Here is an 18,067-nt window from a genome sequence, read left to right on the forward strand (position 1 = left end):
AGGAGCTCACTCACAGGCACAACATGAGCCTGGCTGCCCCACCAGGCTTTTGAACCCCCAGCCACTCAGTTCGGAGTCCAGAGCTCTGACTGCTGGTCCCCATGAGCAACATGTGTTTAGACACACAGTATACACAGATAGGAAGATCAATTTCAACCTGCCTACTGAGTCTCACACAGAGGTTAAATGGTATCAAACTCTTCTGTTCCAGCACTGACAAGACTTGCATGCAGAAGCTTCTGCACAGATGTTTTTAACACCAATGTCTCTGTAACGAATGCTATCATAATTAATAGGAGTAACTGTACAGTTATGAAGAAGAAGGTAGAGGTTTTCCACTTGCTGTTACACAGCACATGTCTGTCATTCTCAGGAGTGCTGTAGTGGTGATGATGATAAAGTTAATCTCTCTCTGTACAATGTTACATTATTGTACTTCCAGCAGAGCTCCTGCAGTGAGGCTTCAGCACAGGGCATTGACGTAAGTGCCTGTGTCCTGCCTGTCCACATCAGGCTCGTGAATAAGGAGCAGCTTGTGTTGGCTGCACACACACAGGGAATCTGGCAGAATCCAGACATTTGCTTTAGCACTGAGATTCAGCCACGTTGCATATTAAGGGGAGGAGACTTATGTTACCGTGGGAAACAACACAAATAGCCCCAGCTGTCTGGACCCCACCTCTTGAATAATTAAAGGGAAATGAATGCCCACAACCAATAACCCACACCACACTGCTTGTGTGCTATTCTACTGGCTTCACTGCCTCCTTCTCTCTCTCCCAGTGCCTCAGTTCTAACCACTAGCCCACACTGCCTCCCTCTCTTTCTCTCTCCCAGTGCCTCAGCTCTAACCACTAGCCCACACTGCCTCCTTCTCTCTCTCCCAGTGCCTCAGCTCTAACCACTAGCCCACACTGCCTCCCTCTCTTTCTCTCTCCCAGTGCCTCAGCTCTAACCACTAGCCCACACTGCCTCCCTCTCTCTCTCCCAGTGCCTCAGCTCTAACCACTAGCCCACACTGCCTCCCTCTCTCTCCCAGTGCCTCAGCTCTAACCACTAGCCCACACTACCTCCCTCTCTCTCTCTCTCCCAGTGCCTCAGCTCTAACCACTAGCCCACACTGCCTCCCTCTCTCTCCCAGTGCCTCAGCTCTAACCACTAGCCCACACTGCCTCCCTCTCTCTCTCTCTCCCAGTGCCTCAGCTCTAACCACTAGCCTACACTACCTCCCTCTCTCTCCCAGTGCCTCAGCTCTAACCACTAGCCCACACTGCCTCCCTCTCTCTCCCAGTGCCTCAGCTCTAACCACTAGCCCACACTGCCTCCCTCTCTCTCACAGTACCTCAGCTCTAACCACTAGCCCACACTGCCTCCCTCTCTCTCACAGTACCTCAGCTCTAACTGTCTCCTGTCTCCTACCTTTCTGTCAGTAAACTCTTGTCGTGGCTTTTATTTTAATTTCTCACACACAAGTGTGCACAACACAACACAACACAACACAACAGAGTCACATGCCTGTAATCAGCCCACGACCTTAAACTCTAAAGCTGGGTTGGTGGTAGGAAAGGAGCGTCACATGTCTGTTCTTTCCACTATGAACTCTCCCACCTCAGTCTCTCTCCTTTTCTCCCAAACCCCCTCCTGGCTGGTCTTCCATTTCTTACCCTCCACCCGCCACCAGGCAGGCGGTTTTCAATTTGCAGAGCTCTACAGCAAGCGCAAATGAGAAGGCGTCAGTTTGTGATGCCCGTTTCCTATCCCACTGTGACCAAAGGCCAAAGCTGGGGAAGGGAGATGCCTGGGGGAGGGTGCTGAGGCACTAGCCCAGCCCTCTCTGGGCTTCAGAGCATCGCGCAGCATCCATTTCCTTCCCCCTCATCTTCACTGCGTCACTGCCGATACGTTTCTGCGGATACGGTGCTGCCAAACAGAATTTGGACTTACTCCTAAACAACGGGGATGAGTCATTACAAATGCAAGGATAAAACATCACTGAGCAAAAAGCCCCATTACATCAATTCCCCAAGTCACATAAGGGCTTCATACAGCCAGGTGCGAGAGCACCTCAGATCCTTGATTTATTAAACCTTCGTGAACACGCAGGCAGGGGACTTGTTCCAACTGAGTTAAAGGCAGAAGGTTTGGAAGGAAACTCCTCAACACCCTGCAGCCCTGAAGGGCCGGGGGAGCCAAGCCTCCCTGACACCAATTACTTGGAAAGTGGAAGCTTGTGTTCCAAATACCTGGAAACTAACAAACTGCGGTGAATACGTCACAGCTGCCCAGCTCAGCAGAAAAGATATCAAGTTGTTTCATTGTCTGTGCAGTTATTACACTGCTGTCCTTCCCATCTGAAGCGGATAACAATAAACAAGAAGAGAGACCAGAGCAGTAAAGTTGATATAAAACCAAGCAGCTTTTCATTTACTGTCACTTCTGATTAAATCCAAGTCAGCTCGCCGTGCCGTTCTCGGCTTGACGCACAGCAGACGTGGGTGGTGGGGTTGTTAGCGTCGCTGTGTTTTTAGCAACCGTGAAAGCGCGTTGGCCACGCAGACCAGCCTGCCTGAGCTTTCAGGACACGTGCTGAGGTGTCGTTTTTCAGATCAGTCCTCCAGCTGCTTCTCAGCTCGCTCAAACGAGCGCTGTGCCAAGCAGCTTGCTAAGTGCCGAGCCCTGCTGGTCTCAGCGCTGCCCTCACCCCTCACGGCCAGCTCAGTGGGGAAATGGGGGAACAGGAAGTGTTCTCGATAGATGAGACGCAGAAGTGTGCTGTGTAGTATATACAGTATAGAGAACAGTACAGTATAGAGACCTGACCAGAAAAACAGACCTACTGGGCCGTTGCACGCCTTGTCCGAAGTTTCACAGTGGGCACTTCTCATGTTGCAGAACAAATGTTGTTTTAAGGCTTCTGGACAAAGTCTGTTATCAGGCTCTCAAATTTGTGTTAAGAGGTAGTTTCTGTGCACGCCTTGTGCTGAACGTTATCTACATATTGGTTATGCAAGGGGCTTTTGAGGAACCTGACCTATCTGTGTGACAGTATGAGTTAGTTGCTCTGCAAAAAACTGTGGAGGGGTATCTCTCCACCAAGCTATCCCAGCATTTCCAGAAAGCTACCGATTGACCTGGCAATCTTAGAATGGACAGTGAGAGTTCAAACGTTCGTTTTCTGCAGCAGGAGATGAACAGAAGCACACATGCAACAGCTCTGAAGGAGTACACACAGCATAAGTCTATGATCTCAGATAGAAAGATGCACAGCAGTCCCTGTTTTTAAGCAGATGTGTCCACTGTGAAAACAGCACTAGATCAAAATCAAATGGGGACATTTAACATCAAGCCTGTGTGGAAAAATAAAGTTGAAGTTTAAATGTTATTTAGCCTCCCCAAAAAATTGAAATATCTCTGATTATCCCTAACTGCCTTCTCAAAGCCTGTTTCAGACAAAAAAACTAAAAAAGCCAGCTTAATCTTTGGAACAAATGCCATGGCAAAGTTATTTTCCACTAACGTCTGCTCCTAAAAGCTGATTGACAGCCCCTTTACTACAAAGGCCATAAAGATAAAAGAACATGGACTAACTTCCAATGTGTGAAACTATTGTTTACAAGGGTTCGTGTCTGTGCATCTCGTGAGCATGCAGCCCTGCAGCTACAGCTAAAAATGGTTGCGTGGAAGACCTCTCATCTGAGCTGTTTTGGATACAGTACAAACACAATGTGCATGACTTCAGTGCTGAGCGGTGGAGGTCAGGGGGAGGACAGTAACGTGGCAGGAACAGCGCCCAGCGCCTGGGCCCTTTCATCTGAGACTGGGCTACGTGCGCTCCCACTTCCCCACACTGCCCCTTGGGGCTCCCTCCCTGAAAGGCCAAGCTGGCTCGGGCCGGGGCAGTATTTATACACCTGGAGCGCTACCAGCGGGCCTTGGCCGCAAGTAAATGTAGGAGGTCACTGGGAAAAAAAACAAGGCCTGGAAATAAACTGCCGTAGGTGCCTGGAAGATTATCAGCACGGTAAACACAGGCCAAGCACAGGAAAAACAGCCATCTGCAGGAGGTGGGGGCGTGGGGCTGCAAATTGCAGCGTGTAAGGGCACATCTCTCTCTGCTAATTTCATCTGTGTGGGACTCGGCACACTGTGCACAGGAGAGCAGCGCTCCTCAGTCCCAGCCTGACCCGAGGTCTGCCCCAGCCCAGAACTCACGGGCCAGCTTCAGAGAGGCTAGACTACTCTTGGGACTGCCGACCAAACTGACCCCTTGAAGTTCAGAAACTCATTCTGCAAGAAATGCTGCAAATCAGGTCCCTGCACACCTCTGCCTGCTCTTAGCGGAGTAGCGCAGAACCCTGCCTCTTTAAAACGAGCTCTCCATCTCTCCCAAATCCTGTGGAAGTGTCCTACACTGCCTCACCTATACTCAGCGCCAGCTTTCTCTATGAGCATCGTGCCAGGCACTGCTGTATTCGTGTCTGCTCCGTTTTGTGCTCGGTCACTGTCTGCGCGGCACACATGCCCTCTCTTTGACAGACACGGCTGCTTGCCTTTGCCGTTGTCAGATTTTGGGGTCCCCAGTTGTTTCCTCTGTATTAAATGTCGCCCCCAGTTGGAATGGGCTGCTCCCCCCTGTTCCTCACGTGCCAGTGTGGGCCAGAGGAGCCAGAGGAGCCGCAGTCCCAGCGCCCCTCAGCCCCAGCTGTGCCCTACAGCTGGGGCCCCATGCGGTCCTGGTGCCGCAGCCCGGCCCGTGAGCTCAGGCTGCCTGTGTGAGCAGCACTGGTGGGGGATTTGGAAAGTGTCACAAGGCCGCACGCTGGAGCTGCTGCTGCCCCACCAGCGGGTGGCTGGCTCCTCAATCCAGCCTCACGCGCTCCTCCCGTGTCCAACCTCCGGCCCCCTCCGCTCCTCCCGTGTCCACCCTCCGGCCCCCCCCCGCTCCCCCTGTGTCCACCGCCGGCCTGCGGCTTTGGCTCGGGGACACTGGGCTCTTTCAGCCGAGCTGACAGCGCTGCTGCTGTTGCACCGGACGGGGGATCGGCTGGGCTTCAACAGATGATTCACAATCCTCAAAGGCACTAAAGCAAACCCAGCGGATTTCTTCAGACTGACCGGTAAAACATGAACCAGAGGGCACAAGTGGAAGTGTTCTGAAAACCGAGAACAGGAGGTTCTTCTTTACACAAAAGGTGGTGGGGGTGTGGAGCAAGAACTGGAAGTGATTCTTGAATTAATTAGCTGCTATTTACCAAACACGCCAGATGGGCCTAATGTCTCGTCTCGTTTGAAACCCTTCTAACGTTCTTATGATATTTCTGTGTTGTTCTTTTCTTGATCGATGAATATTTGACTAACAAAAATGACTACATGATTCACAATTTGACTGTTACATCCTCAGGCAAACAGTACCGAAAGTCTTCATAAACTGGACCAGTCAGACTGCACTGGTGCAGACATAGAAATATCTGAATGAATTTTCAGCCTTTTAGCTCAATTGTCCAACCATTATATACATTAGAACAAGTAATAGGTTTATTCCATGCTGAAAAAAAGAAGAAAGAGAACACAACGTTTCGGCCGTGGAGCCTTCTTCAGGTGTCACTTCTTCAGGCCGAAACGTTGTGTTCTGTTTCTTCTTTTTTTCAGCATGGAATAAACCTATTACTTGTTCCTTTGCAGCCTACGCATGCTGACGCAGCTACCCACCTGAACATTATATACATTATATATTTGAGGATAATTTAAGGTTGATTCTAATTTTATATTCTGTCCAATCAGTTCTAGACAGAATCCTGACCTCAGCATGAGATGGCTAAAATGTTATGGCTATTTTAAAAGTCCTGCTTTTAGATTACAATTAACTTAGAGAATTAACCCAGAAGAGCCCGGATCTTGGAAAGGAGGTGGCGTTTTAGGATTAATCGCGAGGTTAAAACCCCAAACTGTCCCGCGGCTCTGGGATCACAGACACACGGCTGGAGCCCTGCCCACCACCAGCACTGGGCCGCCTGCCGCCCGTGTGGAATGGAGTCAGGTCCTCAAGCTGGTTCTGGGATCTGATCGGATCCACGCAGGCTCTTTCCAGCCACACAGCCCCCAGCCCTGGCCTTCTGGGAAACACGGAGTCACTGACGGGACCTGTCCGACCTCCTGCCCCCGTCCGCTTTCGAGTCTGCGCTGGGAGTGAAGGCAGATCCCCCGGGCTGGCAGGGAGCACGAGGGGGGGATGTGATTGCAGGTCCCGGCCTGCCCCGTCAGCGCCCATGCGGCACAGATGGATTTCCATTCCCATTCGGAATCCAGGCGATCGGCACCTAACCTGCCAAGGTTACCCAAGCGTCTCCATGGGAAACGGCACCCAGCAGGATACCCCATTCCCAACCATGTGGGATTGCAAACCCTGAATCTCCTTTCCTGTTGGCACCCCGAGGAGGGAGGGGGTTCTCCGAAGTGCTGTGCACCCCAATCCTGACCAGCGCCCCGACCGTGACCGTGAGCTCCGACTGTGCGTTTCCTCTCTAATTACTAGGCACAGCAGGGAAGTCATTAAAAAGGCACACATAATGCTGGGATGTATGGTGAAAAGTGTAGAATTTATAACATGGGATGTAATGTTGCAATTGTAGAACGCATCAGTAAGACCTCGTTCAGAATCTTGTGAACAGATGTGGTTGACATGGCAGAGGAAAGACACGGCTGCTCTGGAGTCAGCCCACAGAGGAGCAAGCAGATCCACTCCTGGGAATAAGGGAGTGAACTACGCCGATGAGCTGGAGGAGAAGACTACAAGGAGGCCTGATCCACGTATTCAAAATCCCCAAAGGCCTCGAATAAACTGCGAAGCACAAACCAGACGACACAATTGGAACATGTGACGAAGTGCACTTAAAACAGAGCACAGGAGGCACCTCTGTACCAGAAGGGTTGTGGTGGAGTGGAACAAGCCATGCGGTTCAAGCCAATACCCTGGCTTCTTTCAAGAAACGTCTGGATGAGATCCTGGGATTGATTCACGACTAACGGCCAGGCAGAGCACGAGGAAAGAATGGCCCCTCTTGTCTGGAGCTGCTCGTCTGCTCCTCGGAGAGGCCAGGCTCCGGCCACAGCTGTCTGGATTGTAGACTCAGGCCCTTGCAGAGGTGGAGTGACTTTGGAGCCCCGGTCCTGTAGCTTTTCAAAACAGACGCAAGGCAGTTCTGCAGGATGTTTTATTTTCTTTGCTTCTAAATAGAAACTGGTCCACAGACAGACTTTATACTCCAGCTTCTTCATTTTCTCTCTCTGTGCTCAGTGAGGTGGTTCCTGCCAAAAGGCCGTTTCTCAGGAAGGAAAATGGCCGCAGCTTTCAAAAACCATGTTTAATACTTTGGCAAAGCCTCCTCCTTTTGATTTTGTCAGTAGGACAAGAACATTAAACATTGGCTGGATGTGAGAGAGGAAGTCACAATTAAATGTCATTTAGAGCCTGAAATCCCATTCTATTTCAAATGTGAGGCATTGAATTGCTTTCTCTGCTTTTTCTGTATATTGTACTGTATATTGAACATACTCCTTTAGGACTGTTCCCAGTATTCAGCTACACTGGCCCTGCCCCGCCCACTGCAGGCACTATTCCTGCCATCTCCACCCCAACCTCCTGAGAGGACAGTAGATCCCCACCTATGCCTGTGTCCTTCTAGCCTCCTCGCAGGAAAACACTATATCCCCTGCCCAAGAATTAGGACCCCCTGTCAAATCAATAGGCTTTCTCAGCGTCAGGCAGTGTGTGGTTGGGCTTGAGCTTGAACAATCCCCAGACCTCCGGCCTGTCGCAGAGCAGTGCGACTGGGAGAGAACAGTCCGGTCCGGTCACCCCAGCCTCAGCTGCAGCCCTGGTGAGGAAGCAGAGCGGGACCGAGCCGCAGGACCTGTCTGGAGTCTCACGTGACAGCTCCAGTTCAGCTCCATGGACTGCGGTGCTCCTGTCCTGAAGACCGCGAGCGGACCTGCTTCAGGTATTCGAAACCCTCAAAGGCCATCTTCACAGCAAACAGTAACACACGAACCGAGGGAACATGACTGGAAACCATGTGGAAGTGCATTTTGAGAACAGGGCTGAGGGGGTATGGAACAAGCTGCCCAGACATGGTGTAGAAGCCCCTACCCTGGCTTCCTTCATGAGTCTCTGAGCCCCACCAGCTGTGTCAACCCAGCCAGCTGAGTCTGAACCCCACCATCTGACTCTGAACCCCACCAGCTGAGTCCTTGAGCCCCACCAGCTGAGTCTGAGCCTGAACCCCACCAGCTGAGTCTCTGAGCCCCACCAGCTGAGTCTCTGAGCCCCATAAGCTGAGTCTGAACCCCACCACAGGGGACCTGTTCCCACTATATGCACAAAATGAAAATCTGTTTTATTTCCCTCTAAAAAGATAAACCAAGAATTTCTAAAAGTAGTTAATAAATTTTGCCCCCCAAGAGCAAGCCAGTAGGTATAATAGGTCTCTTTCAATTTGCTTTAGACCTGAGGAAAGTGTTTATTCGGTTCAGTTCATCGAATAACGAATTCAATTAACTAATTAGGTGGAATGAAACTCAGGAGGTCCTGTGCCCCTAGGGGGCCGGATGTGCAGGAGAAGACAGCACAGAGTCACATGAATCCTTCAGCCTCCACAGAGCCCACAACCTTCAGGCATTTTGGTGAGGGTCTGGCTCATCGTCGGCCACTCTCCTGCTCTCAGAGACAGGGGTACAAGCAGCAGGCAGAGGGGCTGTGGAAGAATACAGCTGCTCGTCCTTCCAGGGCTCGCCCTGCATGCTGCCAGCATGATGCAAGACTGCCTTGCTATTGACTGCTCCCTCTTCCACACTGGCTCTGAGAGCTGTGGCTCCTCACTGTGGATCCCTTCTAAAAAGCCCTCTCTCCCCCATCACACTCACCCTCATCGAAGGCAAGTTGTCCCTGTTTTTCCAATCTTCTGGATTCCCCCTTCCGAAACTTTTCTCCTCTTTTTCAAAAACTCCCCTGTTAAATCCTCCAGCCTCTGCTTCTGTGTTGACATACAGCCAGTCAATGAGTTTTACTTAAACCGCTTTCAGGGCAGAGTTTGAGCAGACTGGGAGAGAGAGAGAGGGAGGGAGGGAGCTTAGCAAGGGAGGAGACAGAAGGAGGGTGGAGAGAAAGGAAGACGCTCATGTCCTTAACTCTTTCCCTGCCCACTGTGTCCTGACTCTCACGCTCACTGTCTTAGACATCCCTGATGAAACACCGAACCCTCAGCTGGTGCAAATTCACATACCGAAGATATCTCTTCATCTTCGGGTTTGGCTACTCACAAAGGTTATTTTTAAATGTTCAGAGGCCATTATCGGACATAACCAAAGCCACTGCTTTTTAGCTATTTACAGTCCTTGTCATGTGTCACTGAGGTCCAGTCGCTATATCCTAGATCAAGGCTTTCCAGCCCTGGTCCTGGGGAGCCCCTGCCCAGCAGGTTTTGGGGATCACCATTAAACCCCCTAGTTGTAAAGATCTGGAACAGTTCCGTTGTGACCAGTTAAATAGGCAAGTTGTTAAATTAAATAATTTAGAGATCATTTAAGACTAAAATCTCAATTCCCTTCAGCGGCAAAACCCTCTGAATTGAGCAGATTACTTGCTTGACTCAGCTGTAGCTTATTGAACTTTGAACACAGGTGACCTGTAAGACTAATTGGATTGGACCAGCACCAGGACCAGGGCTGGAGATCCCTGTCCTAGATGGCATTGTTCCTTGATTAATCTTAGAATTTTTAAGTTCCTTAATTAATCTTATTCATCTTATATCAGACATAGTATTAAAGTATTTGTGGGAGAGCCGCATAGCACAAAAGCTGCTCCATTCCTGCGGGGCTCTCTGCCTTAGTGAATTGAGCAGCACAGGCTTGTTAGAGACAGCAGCTCTGTCACACGGCAGCCATTTAGCAGATAACTAACAACGCTCATGACACAATCACGAGGTAAAGAGAAACCCCTCCAGATGGGCAGCAGCCTGAGGCCTCTTATCTCCTCTGCCAGGACGGGCCCCCAGCCCAGTCCCTGCCCTGCTGCCCCGAGCCGGCGGTCTGGTTCCCCAGAGGCGCACACAGCGCCTCACTCCCATCAGATCACACGGGCCAGCGCTTGAGTTCTGCATGCTGGGGGACAACACTGCCTTCCTCCATCAACCACTTGAAACCAGACCCGAGAAAACCAGTTGCAGAACGGAAGAACCAAAGAATGCAGCAGTTAACAGCCCATCTGGCCTGAGTGGTCTTTAGCAGCTAATTGATCTGAGGGCCACATTGATCTGAGCTGCTTTTTGAGAGAAGCCAGAGTATTGGCAACTTAGCTTGTTCCATACTCCTGCAACACTTTATGTAAAGGTGTGCCTCCAGTGCTTTGTTTTAAAAAGGGCCAAGCGTCTTTCTTGAAGTCTTCTTGATGTCCTTGGTGGCTGTTGCCCTTGAAGCTCTTGAACAGACTTCTTGAAACTTTTATCAGATTCTTTGACTTAAACTAAACACAGCACCCGCCACCTGAGCGCCTAATTGACTTTCCTTCCCACATCTTCCTAGAAATCCATTTGGCACTTGTGTTACACTTTCGAAATGTTTTTTAACTATCCCCAGAGCCCCTTTTTTAAACTAATCCAGAAACATGGCCATGGCCAAGCCAGGAAAATCAAAGGCAGACTGACACAGTACGTCCCATGTAATACAATACCAGAATAAAGCTACAGCCACACACAGTACTACAGTAATTACAGAAATTACATATAAACTGTACTCGGTTCTATTGCTTTGGCCCAATATGAGTGGTTGTATTTCATAGTGAAAACACAACAACAACATTTGAAATCAACCAGAAATGTGTTGTTACTCAAATGTTAGCTTAATCAATCATTACATTGTAGCTTTAGACCTGCAGAAGAAGCACCAGCAGTTTAATCCCGCGGAGAGGACCCGCAGCGGTCAGCGCCAGGAACTGCTGGGAACCCCAGAGACCCCCGGAGAACAGCTCCTGCGCCTCGAGACAGGACCCCCGATCACTCTGGCTTTGTCCTCCAGCGCAGAAACGTCACTGCTGGTCGGGGGGGTCAGCTGACACTGAGCAAACTCTGGTCCCACCAAACCCAGCGACTCGAACTAGTCCATGACACATCCCCCTGGGCACAGGCCGTGCTACCCACAACCCCTGAAGTTCACTCCCCTACAGGGCTGTGTGCAGCCTCTGCTGGATGCACAAAGACAGAGCGATACTGCACACCACTGTGCAGGTTTGTGCCTGCTCCTGTTTGTGCTCTGTGGTGTGCTCCGCAACTATTATCTCTGTTCCAGGTGCTGTGAGCCGCCTAACTGAAGCCCTGCCCCCTCCCTCCCGAGCGCAGACACACCTCTTAGACAAACACTTCTCTCTCCCTCCACTGCGCTCCGGCTCCCAGCACTATCTCCCAGCCCCTCCGAGCCACTTACTGCTAATTTGACTCATTGGCCTCAATGAACTCAACTGCCTTTCAGTTTACAGCCCTGTGTGGGAAGAGCAGCTGAAACTCCTTCCTACCCCTGAGAAAATCCTCAGGACACTTTCAATTGCGTTCAGCCCTTACCTGTTTGTTGCTCTTCATCTTTGTATTTTTACACGTGTATGTGAATTTATTGCAGACGTATTTCCTTAAGGCAATTCATGGAGTCATGCTGTCTCGGGTTACAGAGTCTGAGGCATGTAGTCACCTGGACAAGCGAAGGCCCTCAGGGCTGCCGTTCCCCAGGCACAAGGACGGCTACAAGTCTTTAGCGTCGCCCTGAGCTTCAGCTCATGTGAACCATGTAACCTACCGGGGTCCTGAGCTTTCAGAAGAATTGAAAGTCTGGACGTTTATGAAAGAAAGCTCAATCAGCCTCACTTGTCTCTGCCCCGCGCTTTATAGCGAGACCGAGAACTCGGGGGGCTTTTTGGAGGGAGGAACTGGGGGAGCAGGAGCCGCTCAGACAGCCTCCCCTCCTGACGGCGCGCTCAAGCAGGGCAGACGACCTCCGGCTCGGTTGCGCGGACAGCTGCGGGAACATGCAGGGAGGTTCCGATGTCACGTTTTAATGCCGCAGTGTTTCCGGCAGGCAGGAGCCGAGGAAAGTCACGCCGCGCGGGAAGGTGTGCCCTTGACCCTCGAGAGCCAGGCTCCGCGGGCTCCTCCTGCCCAGACTTTACCTGCCTCCCCTTCATCCCAGGACGTGTGCGAATGGGCGCTTCCCTGGACCGGATGCCCTCTGAGACACCCCTGGAGTGTGCCAACACAGGCCGATCTGAAGCCGGCTCACTGGTAGCGTGTAGCTTGAAGCCAGTCAGCAGCGCACTGCAGAGTGACTGTGTCTGACTGTAGGAGCCCAGCCTGTACCTCGGCCAAACATGACTTCGGAGGGGGGGCAAAATGAGCCAGCTCAGGTCCTGCTGGCTGCCTGGACTTGTATGGATGTCAACATCAGACGCTGGGAGCTCTGGGATTTGTTTCTGCGCTGGGAGTGAATTTCCGGACAGGACTGGGTGTTGTCGCTCTGGGTGTGTGTGTACTCGTACACGAGGGCAGGTGGCTCTGCGCAGGGCTGCTGGGTGACAGATGTGAAATGGCGGGTGGTTTTGCAATCGAGCCGCGTGGGGGCGGACTGGCGTCTCTGTGAGGAGCGCGGCTCTGCAGCACTGCGAGGTTCCTTATTTCTCAGCGTGTGGGTGTCCTCCTGCTGCTGATGTTCCCTCTCCCTCCCTCCCAGCCAGTTTTCCCAGGTGTCTGAAACAGCCGAGGGGCCCCGGCTCACTCTAACAGGGTTTGCAGGAAGCCCAGCCGGGGCAGAATGGCAGCTGTGCGTCACCCAGGTGGCTGCAGCTCGGCGGGGGGAGACCTGGGTCCCCTCCTGTCTGTGAAACACTTTCGGCTCCTTTGCGACGAAATGCGCTGTACACATGTAATTAGTGAAATAATAATTCTGTATGATATCATACATGATTACACTGTGACTACATACATTTAGGTATGCATAGCACTTTTAGGACCCTACTAATCGATCATAGATAAAATGGCTTAACATTTAGTTGGATATCTGCAATATAACTTGGGGATTGTAAGTAAGAGAGGCCATGGGTGACAGGAGCCACTCGGTTCATCGAGTCTGTTGGGTAGTTAGTAGTTAATAGTTTCTAATTAATAGTTAGTAGTTAATGGGTCTCAAGGATCTCACCCAGCCGTTCCCAGAAAGGAGCCAGCATACTGGCTTCAATAACAGTTAGGTAGCTTGTTTCACACTCCCACAACCCTCTGTGTAAAGAAGTGCCTCCTGTCCTCTAATTTAAATGCACTCCCACATACTGTAGTTTCCACTACTGTGGATGTACTGTGTGCTGCTCCTTTCCCCCATAGGGAACAGAGCACCACATGTTCTTCTGACGTCCTGAACCGTTCAGCATGGGGTTTTATTTGGAGTGTGGTATATCTGTACTGCACAGCACTGATACAGTTTCTCTATTGGCAAAATAAGCCACTTTACTGTTTAGCCACCTACAGAGAGTGCGGGCTTGTGTACAGATCGCCGATGACATCAGACACATGTTTCTTCAGCTAAGCTACAGAAAGCCAATCGAAGGGCTGTGTGTCATCTTCACATACTGGCCGTTAGACGTAAACTGTGTGTGTATCTTAGCAGCCTGTAATCATTCATTTCCTTACGGCAAAGCCTAAGACACATACCTCTTATCTCCAGCCTCCTGCTACTCTCTTTACTCTGTCTCATTGTCTCCTCCCTCCTGCCCCTCTCTCTCCCTCACTCCTCTCAAATTCACATTCAGTTTTGCCTGATCAATATCAATTAGCAGAACATTGAGAAGTGTGACAGAACCACTCTCTGTTTCTCCAGCTGGGACAGGCTGTGGTCCCTAATCCTGTTCTGTCTCTGCAGCCACGTCTGCCTGTGTTGTCCAGTTTCTATGATCAGGCTGTGGTCACTGTGTCAGTCTTCTCAGGGCAGTCAGGTCAGCCTGTGTCCATTTTCTATGTCCAGGCTGTGGTCACTGAGCCTGTCCTTTCTGTGTGCAGTGTCTATGGCCAGGCTGATTCTAACCTGCTTTAGAAAGACCTAATTCGTGTGTGAATATTTTTGGTGTGATAACCACCGTGTGTAGGGTTAATACATTGTATATCATTGTATAGTGAAACCTCTTTGACAGTGTTGCAGAAACCAAGAGGCTGCATGCAGAAGCTCAGGCTTCACCCTGGAAGACCAGAGTTTAGAATATTATATAGAGTTTCAATCAGCATTTTATAGAAGAGATATTACTGCTCTGAGAGGAGTCAACAGATACAGTACATTTCGAGACTTAAGAGACTTGTTTAAAGTTGACTGACAGACTGACACGCTGAAGGAACTGAGTCTCTTTAGTCTTGAACAGGGACTTGATACATGTATTCTTAACATTCAACAGACATCAACAAAGTTGAACCATTGGAAAGATTCTTCCTCACGATCAACAACGAAACACAAACCACAACATACTATAGGTTTCTAAAGGCAGATCTTTACGTAAAAGGCCTGTGTGGTTAGTGATCTAGAAAAAGTGCATTTCCTTCCTCCCTGACTCTGTGTGATAGTGCAATCTCATACACACACAGCCACCCAGCGCTCAGCTATCACAGGTCCACTTGCGCAGGTGCAACAGACTCAGTCATGACCTCTGACCTGACCCAGATCTGCTTCACTGGAACTCTGAAGTGTGTGTACAGCTGTGTGACCAACCCATTGCCTGGACTACAGCCAATCAAAAAGGAAAGCTACAGAGGGCTACAGAGAAGCACCCACGTGGCATAGTTAACGGACTGAATGAGAGAGCTGTGGAGCGCTTCATGCGATCACCTCTCCACTGGGCTTCTGTAGTCTTCTGTAGTTTTGTAAAACCACAGAGCCGAACTATGAAAGGCTTCATTCGAGAAAAACAAAAAACATGGTGTCAGTGCTGACATTTTTCTTCATCTATAATGACACGCTCTGAAATTGATCGACAAAGGAACTCATATCTTTGTTAATCAGATAGATTCTGTTAATCAGAATAATTGCTGGAGTACATTTCAAAGAGTCAAAACCAGCCCAAACCAGCAGCTTGAGGATCTATCCCTAGAGGCCTGAATTTGGAAGAACAGGTTCCGCAGAAGTCTCAGGGAACAGCAAGAGACAGCAGAGCCTTCCAGAACAGCCAGGCCGCTCTAAATAGCACACATTGGTGCGAACTGGGTGGGTCTCCACACAGACTCCCCACAAGCAGCCAGCACTGTTACATAAGAGGTGTTTGTGTTCTCAGCGTCCACACAGGAAAAGGTGGAGACAAGTACGTGAGATCCAGTTGGAGCCTCTTCTCCTCTGCGATTTTGTTTAGCAGCAGGAGTGCTTGTATTGGCCATTGCCTGGTCTCCCATCAGCCCCGGGGACGTGAGTGGGGACAGAGAGGTCAATAGACCCCAGGCAGGCTGCTACATGCTCCTGACCCTCACCTCATTCTGCCTGCTATAAGGCAGTGAGAGCACCACACTGTCTGGGGTCTTTCCGCTCATGTAATTATTCAGAACGACCTTCTGCATTTGTTGGTGTTGTGGTCAAAGGAAAAGTAAAATTGTCTGTTTTGAAAATTAATTTTGTCTCAAGGTGCTCAGTGACACGACGGAGGAGTTTGCCAGCATCTTTGCTGCCCATAGCTGTTCATCTCAAGCACAGGGCACACATCTCTATAGCCCAGCATCTCTGCTTCTCATAGCTGTTCGTCTCAAGCACAGGGCACACACCTCTATAGCCCAGCATCTCTGCTTCTCATAGCTGTTCATCTCAAGCACAGGGCACACACCTCTATAGCCCAGCATCTCTGCTGCTCGTAGCTGTTCATCTCAAGCACAGGGCACACACCTCTATAGCCCAGCATCTCTGCTGCTCGTAGCTGTTCATCTCAAGCACAGGGCACACACCTCTATAGCCCAGCATCTCTGCTGCTCGTAGCTGTTCATCTCAAGCACAGGGCACACACCTCTATAGCCCAGCATCTCTGCTGCTCGTAGCTGTTCATCTCAAGCACAGGGCACACACCTCTATAGCCCAGCATCTCTGCTGCTCGTAGCTGTTCATCTCAAGCACAGGGCACACACCTCTATAGCCCAGCATCTCTGCTGCTCGTAGCTGTTCATCTCAAGCACAGGGCACACACCTCTATAGCCCAGCATCTCTGCTGCTCGTAGCTGTTCATCTCAAGCACAGGGCACACACCTCTATAGCCCAGCATCTCTGCTGCTCGTAGCTGTTCATCTCAAGCACAGGGCACACACCTCTATAGCCCAGCATCTCTGCTGCTCGTAGCTGTTCATCTCAAGCACAGGGCACACACCTCTATAGCCCAGCATCTCTGCTGCTCGTAGCTGTTCATCTCAAGCAAAGGGCACACACCTCTATAGCCCAGCGTCCCTGACCTGTCAGTGGCAGTTTCATCTTTCACCTGCCCCTTGGCTGCTAACGTTTAGCATACCTGTGTCTCACTGGAGACCAAAGCAACAGGTCTGCTGGACGCGTTACAGAAAACAATAGAAACAATTGCACACACCTGACTACAGACGCCGTTGTCTGCTCTTCACAGCCAGCGCTACCGACACTGTGCGCTGCTGCCTCCCACCCGCATCAGGAAGTAATCCCAAAGGTCAGCGTGCGCTGTACCGGAGATCACTCAGCCCAACACCTTCTGAACCCCCCCATGTCAGCTCACACTGCAGGAAAGCCACCTCGAACCCTGTCAGTCCCCAAGGACAAGCCCACGCTGCATGGTCACTCCCCTCTGCCCGTCAGACCAGACTGAGCACTGACAGAGCAACGGTCTCTATTACAATAACAGACTCACTTCAGGGCACGTGGCAGTGCTGGGGCTGGGAGAGCTCAGAGATTCCTCTCTTACCTCAGAGAAGCCGCACGGGGACCTGGACTCGAGGCAGCAGCTGTCCAGGGAAAGTGACCAGGGTCAGGATTTCCAAAGGGTCTGTGTGTTTCTTCCCTCCAGGGCTGTTCGAAACTGACAGGGCAGGTCTGGAGCTGAGGCGCAGCTGAGCATGGAGTCGAGGAAGGAGGACGAGAGAGAGCGAGAGCGAGAGAGAGTTGCAGAAGTACAGCAAAGAGAAAGGCTCGGGTTTCTAATGACATCACAGGAACTCCCTCCCCTTCTTCTAACCAAAACTGCCTGTTTTTTCAGACAAAATTGTTGAGAGCTGGTTTTTCCAGTGTTCCACAGAATCAGGGGTACTGCGGTGTTTCCACCATTTTGCTTCTGAGCAAACAAAAAAGCCACATAAAAGATTAAACGCTACCCATGTGAAATTGTTTCTGAGTTTAAAAAATGTGTAGTTTTACTAAGTGCAACATTTTTCCTTCCCATACCTGGATTGTCTCCCTGAGATTTGCGCCTTCACAGTTGTATAGCGACTTTCAGAAAAGTGAGCACAGAGCTGTAAAAGTTCACCTGGACTCCAAACTCCAAAAGGTTTAAATCCTTGAAGGTAGATTTACCCCAGTGTTCAGCCCAGCACTCTGGGTAGTTTTAAGATGAAAAAAGCTGCTTTACTGGAGGCTGACTGACATTGCAGGAGATGGTACATTACAATCTCATTGTGCTGTTCCATCCTGGTTGTTCTCCAACCATTTAATCATGCAGGGAAGGAGAGTGGTGTCATGCCCCACACTCTCCCTCACAAACACCATTACATTCCCAGACCCACTGTTTCACGATCTGATTCCTAACTGAGCCCATCACATTCCCACAGGCACCAGATTCCACAGATTCTCACTCCCGGACCAATTATCCAACCACATCCCTCTCCCTTCAGTATTTAAAGTTCCCTCACACACCCACCCAGGCTCACTATTGAGAAGCCTCCTGTAGTATTCTCTTATGTGCCTTTCAACCTTTTTGACTGATCTCCCGGTTCCTAATCTTTGCTCCTCCCTTTTTCGACCACGCTCTTTGGATTTCGTTTCTCGGATGGCCTTTCTGGGATTTCCCTGGTTACCG

At 50.5% G+C, this 18,067-nt stretch overlaps 1 protein-coding gene across 2 annotated transcripts in view; it reads right to left on the minus strand.

Annotated features, from left to right (window-relative positions):
• The window catches only part of LOC148838936 (sodium-coupled neutral amino acid transporter 3-like), a 34,402-nt gene extending 17,245 nt beyond the window's left edge, over positions 1–17,157 (minus strand). Inside the window, exon 1 of one of the 2 annotated variants that reach the window (XM_088907763.1) lies at positions 16,961–17,157. The gene's annotated coding sequence lies outside the window, so the exon portion shown is untranslated. Of the gene's footprint in view, positions 1–8,919; positions 9,087–16,960 lie in introns of those variants that run through there. The other variant, XM_088907755.1, reaches the window with a different exon arrangement.
• Between the last annotated feature and the right edge of the window lie 910 nt (positions 17,158–18,067).

Source organism: Atractosteus spatula, chromosome 2 (genome assembly GCF_055471065.1).
Source record: "Atractosteus spatula isolate fAtrSpa1 chromosome 2, fAtrSpa1.hap1, whole genome shotgun sequence".
In the NCBI taxonomy this organism is placed as follows: domain Eukaryota; kingdom Metazoa; phylum Chordata; class Actinopteri; order Semionotiformes; family Lepisosteidae; genus Atractosteus; species Atractosteus spatula.